This window comes from Rhinopithecus roxellana, chromosome 4 (assembly GCF_007565055.1).
Source record: "Rhinopithecus roxellana isolate Shanxi Qingling chromosome 4, ASM756505v1, whole genome shotgun sequence".
NCBI classification, from domain to species: domain Eukaryota; kingdom Metazoa; phylum Chordata; class Mammalia; order Primates; family Cercopithecidae; genus Rhinopithecus; species Rhinopithecus roxellana.
In genome coordinates, this window is record NC_044552.1 from 165,937,636 (window position 1) to 165,955,594 (window position 17,959).

Genomic DNA, 17,959 nt, shown 5'->3' on the forward strand with positions numbered 1-17,959 from the left:
CCTAGCAAATGAATTAGCCAAAAATTCTAGAATAGAATTCTATAATTCTTCTCTAGTCTCATGGAAAAAAATGGTTTAGAAAATGGAAAGGATTCATAACCTTTACTCCCCTTGCAATTGTTACAGGTGTACTCATTCTTGTAGGTTGCTGCATCATAGCTTGTATTTGTGGATTAGTGCAAAGGCTTATAGAAAAAGCCCTCACCAAAACCCCTCTCGATTCTCCTCTACCCTACTCAAATAAGTTCCTACTCCTAAACGAACAAGAAGAACAACAAATCTAAAATATGTTAAACAAATTTGAAGGGGAAGAACTATAAAATCAAGAGGGTGAAATTGTTAAGGACAGTAAGTTCCTCTTCAAAGTTCCCTTGGTCTCTTGCTCTGTACACAGCCCTTTCTGCTTGATCCGTAATGAGCGCTTGTTCCTCAGCTTAATCTGTAACTAGCAAACCTGTCACTCTGTGAACAACTCTGTTGAACCCATACATGTCGAAACACGCCTTGAACTTGTTCTGTAGGCAACTCCTCCCACCGTAGCAACAGACAGTCTCTCCCTCACCTCCTCTCTTAGCAAACTGTGTGTTCACCATATTTAGAAAGGTTTAAGTCTTAGCCAGTGGGGTTAATTTAGATTGTTTGGTCCAACCGCAGCCAATGGGGAAAGGACACAGAAACAGGAACTGTGTTAGGAATAAAAACCCTTCTCTCCTTTGTTAGGTGTGCTCTTGTGAGCATGACTGATGCAGGCAGCACCCTTCTGTAGAAGTAAATTGCCTTGCTGAGAAAACTTCTTGCCTGAGTGCTACTTCTTCTTTGCGGCACCAAGCACTTCTTTCTAACATTGGTTTTTTGTTTGAGTTTTTTTTGAGACAAAGTCTCCCTCTCTCACCCAGGCTGGTGTGCAATGGTGCAATCTTGGCTCACTGTAGCCTCAACCTCCTGAGCTCAAGAAATACTCCCATCTCAGCCCCCCAAGTAGCTGGGACTACAGGCATGTGCCACAACACCTGCCTAGAATTTGTATTTATTGTGGAGACATGGTTTCACCATGATACTCAGGCTGGTCTTGAACTCTTAGGCTCAAGCAATCTGCCCGCCTTGGCTTCCCATGGTGCTGGGATTACAGGTGTGAGCCACCATGCCTGGCTGAAAAGCTGTTTTTTAAAAAAAACAAAAAAACAGGCATTCTGATCTCTAGCCAGATTACTACCAATTTAAAGAACAATTTGATGTATGGCTCAAAGAGGTCAACAATGAAAAGTAAAATATTTTCCAATTCAGTCAAGGGGCAGGGGTGGGCAGGAAGCTGGTCAGAAAAAAAAAAAAGCTCCTTTTTATATTTACCAAAAAAAAAAAAAAAATAGAATTTTTTTCTTGCCTGCCTTTTAAAATGTCATTCAACTCTACTATTTTCTGGACATCTCACACTAGTTTCAATTTAAGATTAAGTCTCATCAGGCAGTTGACCTGTAGAGAGCCGTAAGTGTTACTTCTCTCCTACAAAAAGTTTTACAAATCAAACTATATGTAAGTTTGAATGTAAGTTTTGAAAACATAAAGTTTCTTAGAAATAAAACTATTACTTTATGATAGGACAGATAATAAGTGATAATCTTGTCCTTAATCTACCTGCACTGTTTGGAGAGCTATGGAGTCAGTAATCTCCCTATGTTATAGGAGTTATTAAGAAATTATTTTAGGCAGATAGAGAAGACAAGGGGTCCTTGGCAAACTTTTTTTCTCTTAAGGCAGCTCCAGATATGTTTCTTGCATCACAGAAAAATGATTTGAAGGGCGGACCAGCAAGCTTTGATAAGCAAATGCCAGCCATTAGAAAATGGGTCCACTCAATATGGCGATATCCACTTTCTTCTTGTCACTACAAGTGCCTAGCATCGTGGCCACCCCCACATCTCCCCAGGTTTGTAGAACATCATGGTGCCCTGCATTTGCATATTAAAAGGTTAGGGTGGGAGGGCCAGATTTTTGTGGGTTACATGAATGACATGCCTGGTCAACCCAATCTCCTGAGCCCTAAGGAAATCAGACACCAGCTCCTCCAGCCTCCTAAACTGGCTGTTTTCTGCTGTACTCAAGGTTCCCTCTCTCAGCTTGGAGCCCCCCCTCCCTCTATCTCTGTATGGGGGAGCCTCTTCCTTCTTTCTCGCCAATTTATTAAACTCTCTCTGTTCCTTAAAACCACTTCACGTATATCCATGTCGTTTTATTTAAACCAGCATGAGAAAAGGACCCTGGTGTTGCTCTCCAGTCATCAGAGTCATATCATTTCGGTGCACTGGCCGGGAATCCGAGGTACAACATTCATTAGAGTGTGAGCTTAAAATCTGTTCTATCATTCCAAGGTGCTCTTGGCCTCTATTTTAAAATCAAATCAAATCAATCAAAAGGCATCCATCTGCTGGTTAGACACATTTATCGTTGGCTGCCGTTCTAAAGACTCAGATGTGAGGCTTGCTGGTAAGAACATGGAGAACCCCCCAATATCCACAGGTCATTGGGAATGTTAGCCATATTTCTAACCAGTTTCCTTTCATGGGGAGACCTCGCCATTGCGCAAGGCTGGAAAAAGTTCTGAGGCAACTGAGCATATCTGGGCAGGGCACACCCTGGTGTGATTCAAAGGCCTCTGGACTAGACCCAGCGTCCAACAGCCCATTTCAGGTGCTGGCAGAGAATCCTCAGCTATTCAGTCACGAAACTTTCCTTCCTTTTCTATCCACGGTCTCTTACTCTCTCTGTGTGTGTCGACTGTGTGGGAATTTAGTAACCGGGAGTTTAACTGTGGAATGCAATTGCAATCTTCTAGAACAGAGGGTTCCTCCCAGATAGTGAGCGTTTCTCTCTCAGCCCCTTGGTCTGGAGAGCACATGGCATTTCCAGGTCTCTCTACCACTTGTGTGAGGAGCACATAGTATTTCTGAGCCAACAGTGCCACCTAGTGGAATCAAAAATCCTCTACATGAGGCACTTTTTTTTTTTCAATGCTAACACCGCAGCTTCCTTTTGCACTGCTAGAAATCAGGCTCTAAGTCTCTTACAGGAATGGGAAAATTCTGCTTTCAACAGTTAGGAATTAAATGTCTTCCATAGCCAAATTTTAGTCTCAATATTGTTCCATCAGCAGGAAAACGGCCATTTGGTTCCTACATTTCTTTAAGTCACCTTTTCTGTCTCCAGCTGAGACAGTACTTAATTAGTAAGGCGGTTTTAAGTCCAGAAGTTAACTAGAACCATTTTTCTAAGGGTAAACGCTTTAACCCGGGCCATAATAGCAGGATATAGAGTTGAATCTGGCATAATCCTTGGGGCCTTGCCCAATTACACAGTTTTCCCTGAGATCCCTTTTTTTTTTTTTTTTTTTTTTTTTAGGGAGGCACACAGGTCACACAAGTCTAGGAGGTCAAAGCGAAATAATACGCAGAGGACTAGGACTAGTTGGGTGAGTGTGACTAGGCCTCAAAAGTCTAGTTTCTCTGGTGCCACGGCTTGGAGGGTCACACCTACAGCCACGGGCGGCACATTTAACTGGGTGCCGGGACCCAGGAACCAGGGAGGGAAAATAGAGGAATGCCCCCTACTGTTTTCTTCTCCACCCTGAGTCATACACCAAAAGGAAACTAAAAGGACACTTTTATTCTCACTTCTCTGTCTAGATGGGCAACAGATCGTCTTCAGCATGCACTCCTCTGGAATGTATTTTAAACCACTGGGACTCCTTCAACGCTAAGACTTTGAGGAAAAAGTGACTCATATTCTATAGCACAAGGGAATGGCCTTCTTACTATCTTGGGGACAGACAAACTCGGCCTGCCGGGGGGAGCCTTGATTTTAATATTATCCAACAGTTAGATCTTTTCTCCAAACAGAAGGGCAAATGGACTGAGATCCCCTATGTATAGACTTTCTTTGCCCTGTGAAACAGCCCAGACCTTTACAAGTTCTGTACAACCAACCCAGTTCTTTTAGCAGCCACAGGGAATAGTTCCCCAGAGCTAAAGCAGGTTCTAGAGGAGCAATCTGAGACAGCTATTGAATGTCCCAATCCTTCCAGTCCGCCTCTAATCATACTATCAGCTCCTCCAGGTCCACTATCTCCAGTATATCCCACTCTCCCCGCTTCACTCTTACCTCTGTAGGAAATGCCTGACAGGAATGGTGCCATGAGGGTTCAAGTTCCCTTCTCATTACAGGACCTTACGCAGATAAACAGAGACTTGGCCCAATTTTCTGATGACCCCAATAGGTATACAGAAATTTTTCAAAATTTAACTCAGGTGTTTGATCTCACATGGAGGGATGTTATGTTGCTGCTAAGTCAGACCCTCACTGGGGCTGAAAAGCCGGCAGAGTTCCACAGGCAGCAGAAAAATATGCATATGAGCAACATGCCTCCTACAGCAGACCAAGGAGAAAAAGAGGAGACAAAGAAAGTAAGGAATAAGTGGAAACTCCACTCCCACTAGGAAGGGAAGCAATTCTGGCAGATAACCCTGATTGGAACCCCAATAACTCAGGAAATGAATAGAAAAGGAAGCACTTCTTAAGGTCCATATTAGAGAGCCTATGGAAAACCAGGGCCAAACCTCTCGATTACTCTATCTATGATAGATCAAAACCAGATGAGAATCCCACAGCCTTTATGGAAAGGCTAAGGAGAGGCACTAATAAAACACACCTCTTTATCCTGATTCAGTCGAGAGACAGTTAATCCTGAAGGACAAGTTTATTACACAGTCAGCTCCCAATATTGGAAAGAAACTACAGAAACAAGCTATAGGACCAGATAGCACCCTAGAGAACCTCCTGAGAATAACCACTTCAGTCTTTTACAGTAGGGATCAGGAGGAGGTCCAAGAAAAGGAGAGGAAATACAAGTGAAGAAGAGGCTCTATTAGTAGCGTTGCAAGCTTGTAAAGTTCAGGATCCCTGAGGTGCATCCACTAGCTGTTATCAATGTGGCAAGTCAGGGCATTTTAAGAAGGAATGCCCAGGCAGCAAGACGAAGCCACCTCGACCCTGTCCAGCCTGTGGCGGAGACCACTGGAGATGGATCTGCCCCCAGAGGCAGAGGTCATTGGGTTCAGAACCGGTCTCACAGATGGTCCAGTAGGACTGACAGGTCCCAGGGCTTAAACCCCCGGCTCCAGCGACTCAGACTGCCATTACAGCACAGGAGCCCTGAGGGATTCTGGAAATTGAAAGAAGGAAGGTAGATCTCCTTCTGGATACTGGAGCCAGTCTCTTTCTCCTCCTCTCTAATTCAGGCCCCACCTCTTCCCAGAGCACTAGCATAAGGGGTGTATCAGGAAAAACTCTAACCTGATATTTTTCTCAACCCCTTTTGCAGATGGGGAGACTTACTATTTAAACATGCCTTTTAAATCATGCCTGAAAGTCCCACTCCTTTATTAGGTAGATACATTCTAGCTTGCATGGGCTCCTGCAGCATCTTTACTGCCCCAGGACAAACTCTGTCTCCACCTGATGGAAGCTAACATTAATTTGGAAGTGTGGGCAACTTAAGGAAGAATAGGTTGAGCTATAACTGCTAGGCCAGTCCAGATCTATCTTAAGGATATCTTCTTTTCCTAACCAGAGATATTATCCCAAAGGCCAGAGGCTAGGAAAGGGCTAGAAGCCATTATTAATAACCTAAAGATGCAGGGCCTCCTCAAACCCTGTAACAGCCCCTGCAACACCCTAATATTAGGAACGCAGAAATCCAATGGGGAATGGAGCCTAGTTCAGGACCTTTGCCTCATTAATGGAGCTGTAGTTCCAACCCATCCAGTGGTCCCTAATCCCCATACCCTGTTAACTCAAATACCTGAGGGAACTAAATGGTTTACAGTCCTAGATTTCAAGGATGCCTTCTACTATACACCATTACACCTGACTCTCAATACCTGTTTGCCTTTGAATATCCCTCCAGCCAGACCGCCCAGTTAACATGGACGGTGCTGCCTCAGGGATTTTGAAATAGTCCTTACCTGTTTCGACAGGCACTGTCACAAGACCTCTCTGAGTTCTCTCATCCTTAAGTTAAGGTCTTGCAATATGTTGATGATATTCTGCTCTGTGCCCCAACAGAGGATGCTTTTCAGGAAGGCAATGAAGCTCTTCTCAACTTCTTAGCTAATAGAGAATATAAGGTTTCAAAATCCAAGGCCCAGCTCTGCAAAACCTCAGTGAAGTATACCTAGGCCTAGTGCTGTCTGAGGGGACCAGAGCATTAGGGAAGGAGAGGGTTAAGACTGTTTCTTCCTTTCCCTCCCCAAAACCCTCAAGCAACTTAGAGGATCTGGGGGCATTATAGGATTTTGTAGACTATGGATACCTGAGTACAGTGAAATAGCCTGTCCATTATATAACCTCATAAAAGAAACTTATATAACCTCATAAAAGAAACTCAGGGAGCTAAAACTCATCTTTTAACCTGGGAACCTGAAGCTCAAACCTTGACCAGCTGAAGCAAGCCTTGCTTAAGGCACCAGCTTTCACCCTTCCTATAGGGAAGGCCTTCAATCTGTATGTATGAGAAAAGAACGGAATGGCCCTGGGAGTATTAACACAGGCCCAGGTCAACAGCCAGTGTGGGTTGCCTAAGTAAGGAACTTGAGTTGGTGGCTAAAGGATGGCCAGCATGCCTCCCAGCCATTGCCTCAGTGGCTCTTTTGGTCCCAGAAGCCTCTAAATTAACCCTGGAAAATGATTTATTTATGCCCCACCTAATGTGGCAGGACTACTGCGCTCTAGGGGGAGCCTTTGGCTAACAGATAGCTGACTTCTTAAATATCAGGCCCTGCTGTTAAAGGGTTCCAACATCCAATTAAAGACCTGTTCTCACCTAAATCCAGCCGCCTTCCACCAGGAAGAAACTGGGGAATCTGGGCATGACTGTGAACAAATCATAGTAGAGACCTATGCAGCCAGGGAAGATCTCAAGGAAACTCCCCTAGAGAACCCAGACTGGACCCTGTTGACAGATGGGAGCTCTTTTGTAGAACAAGGGATCTGTAAGGCAGGACACACAGTAGTCACTCTACATGACATCACTGAAAGTGCATCACTCCCTCCAGGCACAAGCGCTCAATTAGCTGAGCTAATCGCTCTTACAAGAACAACTGAATTAAGCAAAGGAAAGGTAGCTAATATTTACACTAACTCCAAATATGCCTTCCTGGTTCTCCCTGCTTATGCTGCCATTTGGAACGAAAGGCATTTTCTTACCACCAATGGATCTCCTATAAAGTATCACAGGTTATCATCCTCAGTTTTCCTTCCATGAGAAACAGCAGTGATGCAATGTAGGAGACATCAAACGGGAACAGATGAGATAGCCAAAGGAAATAGATTAGCTGATCAGGTAGCCAAGTCAGCGGCAAGGAAGGCTCAAGACAACACACTTCAAACCCCTCTAATCTGGGAAGGCTCCGTAAAAGAATTAAACCACAGTACTCACCCACAGAAATAGGATGGGCCACTTCTCGAGGGTATACATTTCAGCCCTCAGGATGGCTACAGTCGCAAGACAGCAAACTCCACGTGCCAGCCTCCAGCCAATGGAAAGTCCTTAAAGTGCTTCACCAAGATTTTCACTTGGGAAATGATAAAACTCATCAATATGCCCAGAGATTGTTTTCAGGAGAGAACTTACTAAAAACAATCAAGCAAGTTGTTAATGCTTGTGAAGTCTGTCTTAAAAATAATCCCCTGAACAGGCGACTCCTTCCTGCTCAAACCCAAAGAACAGAAAGATACCCAAGGGAGGAGTGGCTGATAAACTTCACCCACATGCCAAAGACAAAGAGCATTCAATACCTGCTGTATGGGTAGATACCATCAGTAACCGGGTAGAAGCATTTCCATGTCGTACAGAAAAAGCCTCTGAGGTGATAAAAGCGTTAATGAAATAACTCCCTGCTTTCATCTAAGTACCTACAAAGTGACAATGGGCCCTCATTTAAGGCAGCTGTCACACAAGGGGTCTCAAAAGCACTAGGCATAGAATATCATCTCCATTGGGCTTGGAGACCCTAATCCTCAGGAAAGGTAGAGAAAACTAATGATATTATCAAGAGACACCTCAGAAAATTGTCCCAAGAAACTCACCTTCCTTGGGTCACTCTTCCTCCCATGGCCTTACTACAAGTAAGATATACCCCTTCAAAATCAGGTCTTCGCCTTTTTGAGATGCTGTATGGACACCCTTTCCTTACCAAGGATTTTTCTATTAGATAGGGAAACCTCTGAGCTAGTTAAGCATGTAACCTCTCTGGCTCACTTTCAGCAGGAATTAGCACAATTAGCGAAAGCCCAATCCCAGGAAATTGGACCACCTCTATTTAACCCGGGAGATTTGGTACTGGTAAAGGTTCTCCCTTCTCTCTCTCCCTCCCTAAGCCCAACCTAGGAAGGGCTGTAATTACACTGTTCTTTTTCCAGCTCACCCAACAATAAAAGGTACAGGAATCAACCGACTCATAGATACATCACACTCAAATCAAAGCCTGTAGAGCTGAGGGAGCAACCCCCGACAGCCCAGAGGAACATGCTGAATAGCAATGTGAAAAAACAGAAGATCTTAAGCTGAAAATCACAAAAAATAAGTAACTGAATGAGAACTCATCATCTTACTCAGTCTCACCCCTACCTCAACAAATACGTTTTGTCATTTCTACCTCTCCTTTTGAGTCAAATATCAGAACTTCTTTCTGGTGGAAATTGTTTACTACTACTCCTTGCAGGAATTGCTATACTCACTCTGCTATTTGCAGTAGAACTATATACTGCAGCACCCCCAGGGTGGAATATCAGAGAGAGAATCTCAATTACTATAGCATTTGGCTTAATTATTAACCTCACAGCAGGAATAACGGTTACTAACAGGAAGTAAACATGAGAGTTTTACTATCACTAAATCTGTTATGACTTTTTATTGGACTTCATAATACATCGCACCATTTAGCTCCTACAATATCTGCCATGGCCCATCTGTACAACAAGACTAATTGTCGGGTCTGTCCTAAGTGGTTCGCTCAGTTCAGTGACACTAAGGAAACTTACAGTTACCCGAAACTCAGCATCTTAGGATTCCCTTTGTTGGCTTTACCTTTAATGCTTAAAGACTTACCAGGCATAAATGGGACATGGTATGGGAACACTTTCAATTGGGTGACTAACTCTTCCCGGGAGAACACTTTGCCCCAGCATCAAAGAACTTTCTCCCAAAGATAAGCTTCACACCCTCAGGCCTGGAAAAGTTGACTGAGTAATAGAAAATGCCTCCCTCTGCTTTAAAAGTAGTGGAGAAGGATCATACTTGGGAGATCTCAGATATTTTAACATCACACTTGTAATTGCTGATAGTTCAAAGATTTGAGGAGAGTGCAACAAGGGTGATCTACAAGGATAGAAGCCCTAGTGGGGGGCTTTCAGAATCTAGCCTCTCCTTCTGGTTGGAAGTACCGATGGGAGTGGCATGCTCTAAGTAACCACCTTGACTTAAAAAATAACACATGGGTCTTTCCAAACTTCCACCCTACCCATGGAATCCCAGACCCTTGTATGATGTTTGCTAATAGTGGCAGCTTACACATCTGTGGGCGAACTGAAGACATCTGGACTGACAGCCCTTGTCACAAAAATCATCTGAGATATTCACCAGGGCCCTATTTCGTCTCTAATTTTTCAAAACTCCATTTGTCAGGTGGACCCTTTTCACTTGGCATGTCAAATTCCAAGTGACATCGTAAATGACTAAATATGGTTATCTTTATCCCAAGGATGCCTCTATTATACGTAAAGAAAGGAAACTTCTAAGATATGAGAAAAATCTCCCAGTGTCTCTCACAAGCCATAACTTAGAACCATCCCTTCAAGGAACAGGGCTATATTTTCTTTGTGGCTCCTGGATACACTTAGCCCTCCCAAGGCATTGGAAGGGAACTTGTACTATAGCTCCAGTAGTTCCCAATTTATTATTTTTAAATTCTACCAAGATGGCAGCAGCATCATGTGGGGACATGCCTAACTTTTTCTAGAAACTGTACTCTTTTGAATACATAGGACAAAGAGATCTATCATTTCTATGCCCTCATATGGAGATTTAACTGGGGAGGGCATGCACATGACAATCTCATCTTAGAAAAACCATGGATGGGAAATTCTACAGCCAGAGGTATATTCTGGTTTATGGGTATCCCCTCTCCTTGAAAGATCAATACTTACTATCTCTCTTATAATGCAGCGAAGATGGAAAGCAACTGTAGGGGCCATAGAGGCACAACCACAATCTATAGACTCTCTAGCCTCAGTAGGAGCACAGAATAGACAGGCCTTAGATGTCCTTACAGTTGAAGTGGGAGGTACCTGTGCACTTTTAAATGAAACACTTAACCAGCAGTTAGGGTGACATCTCAGGGGAGAATGTTACAGGAACTATTAAATATTAGTTGGCCACTGCCCTCTGCCGCTGCTGCTGCTGACCTCGCCACGGCTGCTTCATCTCCGAGGTCAGACTGCTCCCAACGCTATGAACGGAGACAGCATCTTTGCAAAGAGACCCAGGGATGATGTTCAGATATCAGAGAAGAGACACAAACAAGGCCTTCAATGATACTGCCAGATACTTATCTAAGAAAGAGTGGGAAAAGCTGAAAAACTCAGAGAAAATCACCTGTGTGTATATGAAGAGAAACTATGAGACCATGACTAAACTAGGTCTCTAGGCCACCCTCCCACCTTTCATGTACAATAAATGGGCCGCAGAATTCCAGGGAATGACTTTGATACAGACTAAAACTGTGGGAATCAGGATGAACATCCTCAGATGGCTTTCGGCATGCTACATGGAAACTTTCCAAAGATGATGCCCAAGAAGCCAGCAGAGGAAGGAAATGATTTGAAGGGAGTGCCAGAAGCATCTGGCTCACAAAGCGATGGGAAACAGCTGTGTCCCCCGGGAAAAGTAAGTACCTCTGAGAAGACTAATAAGACATCTGGACCCAAGAAAAGGGGGAATATGTCTGGACCCACAGACTGCAAGAGAGAAAGTATCTCATGATTTATGAAGAGATCGGCGACCCTGAGGAAGATGATGAATAACTCCCATCAGGGACAGGACGCATGCCCATGATGAGAAACAGAACCTGGTGACCTTTCACCAGCATGGGCATGGCTGCGAACCCTTCGCCATCAGGCGTATAGCAAGTGAAAGCTGGAGTTCACGACAGTAAAAAGTTGAGCGTCATTTTTCTTACAGTGTGCCAAGAGTTTGGTATTAGCATTTTCGTTGTATTTTCTTACAGTGTGGATAATTGTATTTTACCTCAAAAGGATTCCATAATAAAAGAATTTTAAAGTAAGTTATATATAATGTGTAACATATTGCAAAATTTTATGAGTGATATTTTTGTTAATTTTAAGGCTAATTGACCAAATAATCCACTGTGATATCTGGAAGTCATGTTATTGGAATATCCATTATCAGAGTCCTGCAAGTTTCAAAGTTGCAAAAACATAGTATTATTCACCAATGAAATGACTGTTAATAAAAAGCAGAACAGGCTAGAGAATGGTTGAAATATTACCTACCTTATATATAAAATGGGTTTATAATTATACCACATATAATTTTTTAATTAAATGAAAAATTTATGCAAACCTCTTATCATGATCATGATGCCCTATAAATAGTAAATGCTCAATAAATGTTAGTATCATTATTACCAAAAGGTTAAAAGGGAGTTCTCTATTTGCTTAAAAATAGTACCAAGGGTATATATGGATGAGCAGAAGTAATGGCTGAAATAAGATTGTCATGTATTATAACTATAAATTTGGTGTGTACACATATGGGTTCAACACTTTGCCTCCTTTCTACTTTGGTATATGTTTGAAATTTTATGGAAAAAAAAGAAAAAGATGGTGAGAACAAGAAGATATTTTATATTAAGATGAGTTGTTTTAAAGAAACTATTTAGCAAAGTAAACTAATGAACAAATGAAACCTAATCATTGTAATAAAATACACGCTCAAGGAAAAGAGAGAGAGCCCCTAGGAAATTTTCATATTGTCCTTCAAAATTAGTGGTTGCCTACAGCTGGGAAAATAGAGGGTTTGAAGGATGATGGCTAAAGGGAATGTAATTTCTTTTTGGTGTAATAAAAATGTACTAAAATTGACAGTGGTGATAGATGTATGACTCTGAATATACTAAAAGCCATTGAATTGTACACTTCAAATGGGTGTATGGTGTAAGTCCATTACTGCACTGCTATCAATACCTGAAAAGGAACTTAAAAAAAAAAAAAAAGAAAGAAATACCCAAGCCTGGGTTATTTATAAAAGAAAGAGGTTTGATTGAAAGACAAAGCAGGAGAAGGTGTCTTACATGGTAGGATGAAGAGAGAAAGGCGAGAGGCACTACACACTTTTAAAACAACCTGATCTTGTGAGAAGTCTATCACGAGAACAGCACTAGGGGGTTGATGCTAAACCATTCATGAGAAACTGCCCCCATGATGCAATCACCTCCCACCAGGCCCCACCAATATTGGGGACTATAATTTGACATGAGATTTGGCAGGGGTGTGGGGAGTGGCGTGCATCTCAATAAAGTTGTTTAAAAAAAAAAAAAAAAAAGTATGGTCTTGATTTCCTAAACATCTCCGGAATCATCTAGTTTTCTTTATCCCCTGTCTCTTTTTATGAACAAGTTACCACAGCAAGTGGTCTCCTAGCTTCCAGTTTTGTTTTCTGGGATGTGATCCATCCTCAACACATCATCCACAATGTTCTTTTACTTCCCAGCCTTTGACCAAGCTATTCTCTCAGCCTACACTACTCTCCTCCCAAACCCCTTTTGCCTTGCTGGTTCCTACTCACCTTTTTGAGCCTCAACCTAAACAACACTTCTGCCAGGAGTCTTCTCCCTAATCCCCTGGACTTCCCTCTGTTGTTTATCCCTACCACCCTGTGTACTTTGCCTATCATAACGCTCATAATTATTTACTGTCTTCTCCCCTAGACTTCATATATACAATGATTAGGGGAAATATCTGTTTAATTCCTACCCCCACCACAGTACTTACCGTGCAACAGACATTCAATTAATATTGGCTAAACAAATAAATAATCGAACAAGTCCTTATCTTTATATGGCCATTGTTTTTTCACAAAAAAGTGAAGACAGTGTACCAAATGATAACTTGTTTCTTCCTTTCTGATATATATCCAGAGGATGACCTCAAAATTTAAAGTATTCAAGAGCCCTACTATTTAGTAAAAACAACCAACTAATGAAGATACAATTAAATTGAAGTTCATTTTTATCGGCCCCTATTTAAAATAAAATAGGTTAATTAGGTAAGAAAATTATCTCTAATACAAATTAGCAGTTGGGAATTATCAAAAGAAAAAACTTAACACTATCTGTACCTTTTTTAAATAAAATATGTAAGTAGGCTTAAAAATCAGCCCAAAACAGACTTAAAAACTGTATTTAAGAACTCAAATTTTTGAAAAAGATAAATGAATTGCCTGATAGCCTGCCTATCAGGAGCCATGTGATACAGTAGAGAAAGACTGTCCTGAGGAAGGTTACAGAGCCAAGCCTAAACAAAAAGTTTCTTTTATTTGCCTCAAGGTCCTATACTCCCAGTTTCCTCTACAATCCCTCTGTCACTCAACTCTGGTGCCATAGCAAAATTATGCTATGTACAAGTGCTGCATACCTCAAAAACAACTTCCTCAAACTAATATCTGTGGCAACAGTAGCTATTTACATGGCCTCCAGGTCTCAGCAAAGAAATCCTAGGAAAACATTGGGGATCAGCTATGTAGCTTATGTTACAATTTGGTAGCCTGGTAGACACATCTATCCTCATTGTCATAGACCTATTTCTTTTCAACCTGGAATTTGAAACTCCATGAACAAATTACAACAGCTAAAAAGTGGTGCTGCTAATGTTAGTGCACAACTTATTTAGCATTATTTGAAATCTCAAAATATCCTGGCTAAAAGAAAATTCCTCAATGGTAAGTCTAGAATAATTTTCTATACTAGAATCCCTTTGCTGCTGAGATTCTGATGGAATCCTCTCCTCCACCATTTTTATCTCCCTGCAATTCTGCCATTCTTGGAACACAGTAAGTATTCAATAAATATATATTAAGTGAATAAATGAATAAACGTTCTAAAAGCTACAGTTTAAAAAGGAAGAAGAGGCAACCACTACCTCAAATATCTCCTGAAAGGAACTAACAGTGTCGTACATATAATGCATGAAGTATAATAAGTGTGTAAATTATAAGGTGTATTGGTCAACTCCCAGGTAGCATGTAAATCATGTCATTATTTAATATGTACCCTGAGGTTTTTACAATAATCAGTCTTTTAAAAAATAACTTAAGTGTATTCACATATTTCACCTAAAAATTATCACAACAAACCAAATTAATGCAGCACTTCACGCCACAGTCTCACCAATCAAGAAGAAATGCTCACTTCAAGCCAAATAGTAACAGTAATAAAGTTGAAGACAGCTAACTAAAATATGCTGTAGATACAATCTAAAAGTAAAATTATATTTGATAATACACAAATTTCACGTACATTATTTGGAAATTAATATAATAATGTGACATGGTAATTCTCAGCTGGGTGTTGTAATACAAAGGAGATAAACGTATTTTAGGTTATTCTAAAATGTTTGGAATTTAGCTAGCATAGATTCATTTAATTTTATAAATGAGAAAAAAAATGAATACCTTATAGACCTGTGGTTAATGGATAACCCCCAAAAATTATACAATCAAAGACCAAAGGATAAAAAACATATCCACTTGACACTGATATGACACAATCTGATATATAGCATGTTTTCAAGTTGCTATTATGTTATAAATATCAACCTATTCTTTATGTTCTGATGCAGGTTATTCTCAATATTCAGTAATCTTCCACAATGGTTATTTTCCTGAGTGCTTTACAATAAACAGATAAGCTATGAGGCAAATGCAACAACGAAAAACAATGCTTATAAACTACGAGACTCAGGACTTGGTAAGCACAATTACCAAACAACAGATAAGGTAATGAACAAAAAGATCCCATAAAGTAAAAATCATGAAAACTTCAGAAAGACATGAACTAAGGAAGCAAAGAATACACTAATTGGAACCAAGTGTTACATCAACAAACACAGCAGGCTTTCCTTCTAAATAGTCTTTATTATGCCTGCTAAAACTATTTCTTATATTCAGGTAGTATCTTAATACAACTGATTTTTTTAAAAAAACAAGAGTACCTTTCCAGACAATCAATAATAAATGCAACCAGTATCATTCATTACCAGCACCAATCACTCAAACCACAATTCCAATTCATTTTCCACAGAAGTCTCAATTTCCTGTTATTTATTGTAAGTCTTCCAGAATCTTACTATTCCATCTTATTTTTATCCACCATTCTTTATGCCTCTTTCCTAGAACGATTTGCCCTTTGATATGGTTTGGCTGTGTCCCCAACCAAATCTCATCTTGAATTGTAGTTCCCATAATCCCCTCATGTCGTGGGAGGGACCCACTGGGAGGTAATTTAATCACGGGAGCTGCTGCCCTCGTGCTGTTCTCATGATAGCGAGTGAGTTCTCATGAAATCTGACGGTTTTATAAGGGAATTTTTTCCCTCTTTGCTCAACACTTCTCTCTCCTGACACCCTGCAAAGAGGTACCTTCTCCCATGATTCTAAGTTTCCTAAGGCCTCCCCTCCCCAGCCACGTGGAACTCTGAGTCAACTTAACCTCTTTTCTTTATAAATTACCCAGTCTCAGGCATTTCTTCATAGCAGCATGAGAACAGAGTAATACACCCTTGATTTTGAAACTCTGACACTGCTTTATCTATGTAGAATAGCTTCTAAATAACAGTATCTACTAATCATGCCTCAAACTCAGGATTCTTTTCCATTAGAATATTCTGTATTCTGAACTATGTAACATACCGGTGCACTCACTCACTGTTTCATGCATTAATAAAAAATTGCTGGAGAAAAAGAGTCGAAGTTCAGCTCGGAGGTAATGGCAAGAACTAATGAAAGTAACAAAAATTTTAACATCTTCACATCAATCCAATTCAAGGAAAAAGTGAAAATCATACTCTCCCATCTCTAAAAGATTATAGAAATTTATATTTAACACTTGATGAATTATTCAGTGAGAAAAACAGGGATATTTGCTACTGCTAACTAAATTGGTTTTAAATTAATTCAAAGAATAAAAAGAAAAGGCAGTTTTCTAAATAGCAATAGAAAAGGTGAGTAATTATAAAACAATACACAACAGGATCAAAGGGTTTCTGGAGACTTATGAAAAAGATAACGATTATAGTCATCTTTCCAGTGAGGCGTTTTTCAGTTCTTCAGCTAGCCATTATCATGAGAGGCAGCATCCCAGTCTGGACACTATGTGAGGCCTAGTCTGAGAATAGGAGTTATTTTTTAAGCTCTCCTTAGCCAAACTGAGGAAGGCTAGTTCCCTACTGGACCCAGGTTAATATCGTAATACTCTATCGAGGTTGAAGTAACTGACTATAAAAAGATTATTGAGCTTCGAAGCCAAAGCTTCAAAAAATAAAAGAGTTTGCCTCAACTGCAAGTAAATTTTTGATAACATGACACAGGAACACTGTTTTAAAAATAATATGATTTGCTTACAGCAGCTTTTTACAATAACACTAAAGAAAATCTCAGAGCATCTGTTCTTCAACTTCTCAATCCTCATTTCCCACATCATTCTTTCCTCAAAGTTAATTTTAATGTTTATTAATAAGACCAAACAGCTAAAACTCATTTTTAAAAAGACCTTCACACAGTTCTGATTTATTCTCAACTCAACTTTGTTAAATTACTCTCTAGCACTTTTTAATGCTTTTCTATTTAACCACATAGTATGTATAGAATGTGCTGAATTATGTTCTCCATAAAAGTACATTAAAATTTTAACCCCTAGAACCTGTGAATGTGACCTTATTTGGAAATAGGGTCTTTGCAGATGTAATCCAAGGTAAAATGAGGTCATGCTGGTTCAGGGTGAGTCCTAAGTCCACTTACTGGTATCCTTATAAGGAAAGAGAAAGATATAAAGACAGAAAGCTCAGGGAAGAAGAACATGTGAAGGAGACAAAGACTGGAGTTATGGTGCCACAAGCCAATGAATAAATACTGAGGACTGTCAGTAAGCATCTAAAGCTAGAAAAGGCAAGGAAGAATTCTTCTCTAGAGCCTTCAGAGGGAACATGGCCCTGCCAACCCCTTCATTTTGAACCTTAGAGTCTCCAAAACTGTGAGAAAAAAATATTTTTGTTGTTTAAGTCCTCTAGTTCATGTAATTTGTTACAGTAGCCCCAGGAAACTAATACAGGGGAGTAGAAGTTAACAGTTCCGAATCTGCTTTATACACATATACTGGGGACCTAGTAAACAAGTAAATGAATGGTAGATGGTGGGAGGCTTCTAACTGTTGGAGAGGGAAGTTACAGATAAGCAAGGGAGAAGGGCTAACATAAATCCTGCTGTCTGAATTAGAGTCAAAGACATTTGAAGGAACTCCTGTTTAGCTCAATACTAATACTGATGAATAAACAGAGAAATAGTTCTAGATATATGTGTATTATAGGCTAGTATACACATACCTGCATAACCTAGCCCTGTCCTCTGAAAGGGCCTAAAAGCAATGGCATCCCAATAATAACATGTCTGGCATCCAGATCTTGGTTTCTGAATACCTTTCTCCAATAAAAAGAACCAGAGCTCACTGGTGAAATGATTGATTCAAGGGCTAAAGTAGGAAACTAAGATGAACATGGAGCATTTTGTGGTACCCGAAAGTAAGGAAGTGCTCAAAAAACAAAAGGACGGCTGGGTGGTGTCC

General features: G+C 40.6%; 1 protein-coding gene and 1 pseudogene across 2 annotated transcripts in view; one reads left to right on the plus strand and one right to left on the minus strand.

The window, feature by feature from the left end:
- CEP85L (centrosomal protein 85 like) overlaps positions 1–17,959 on the minus strand; it is a 248,816-nt gene that overhangs the window by 122,475 nt on the left and 108,382 nt on the right. The window lies entirely within an intron of this gene.
- LOC104654171 lies at positions 10,559–11,130 on the plus strand (annotated as a pseudogene).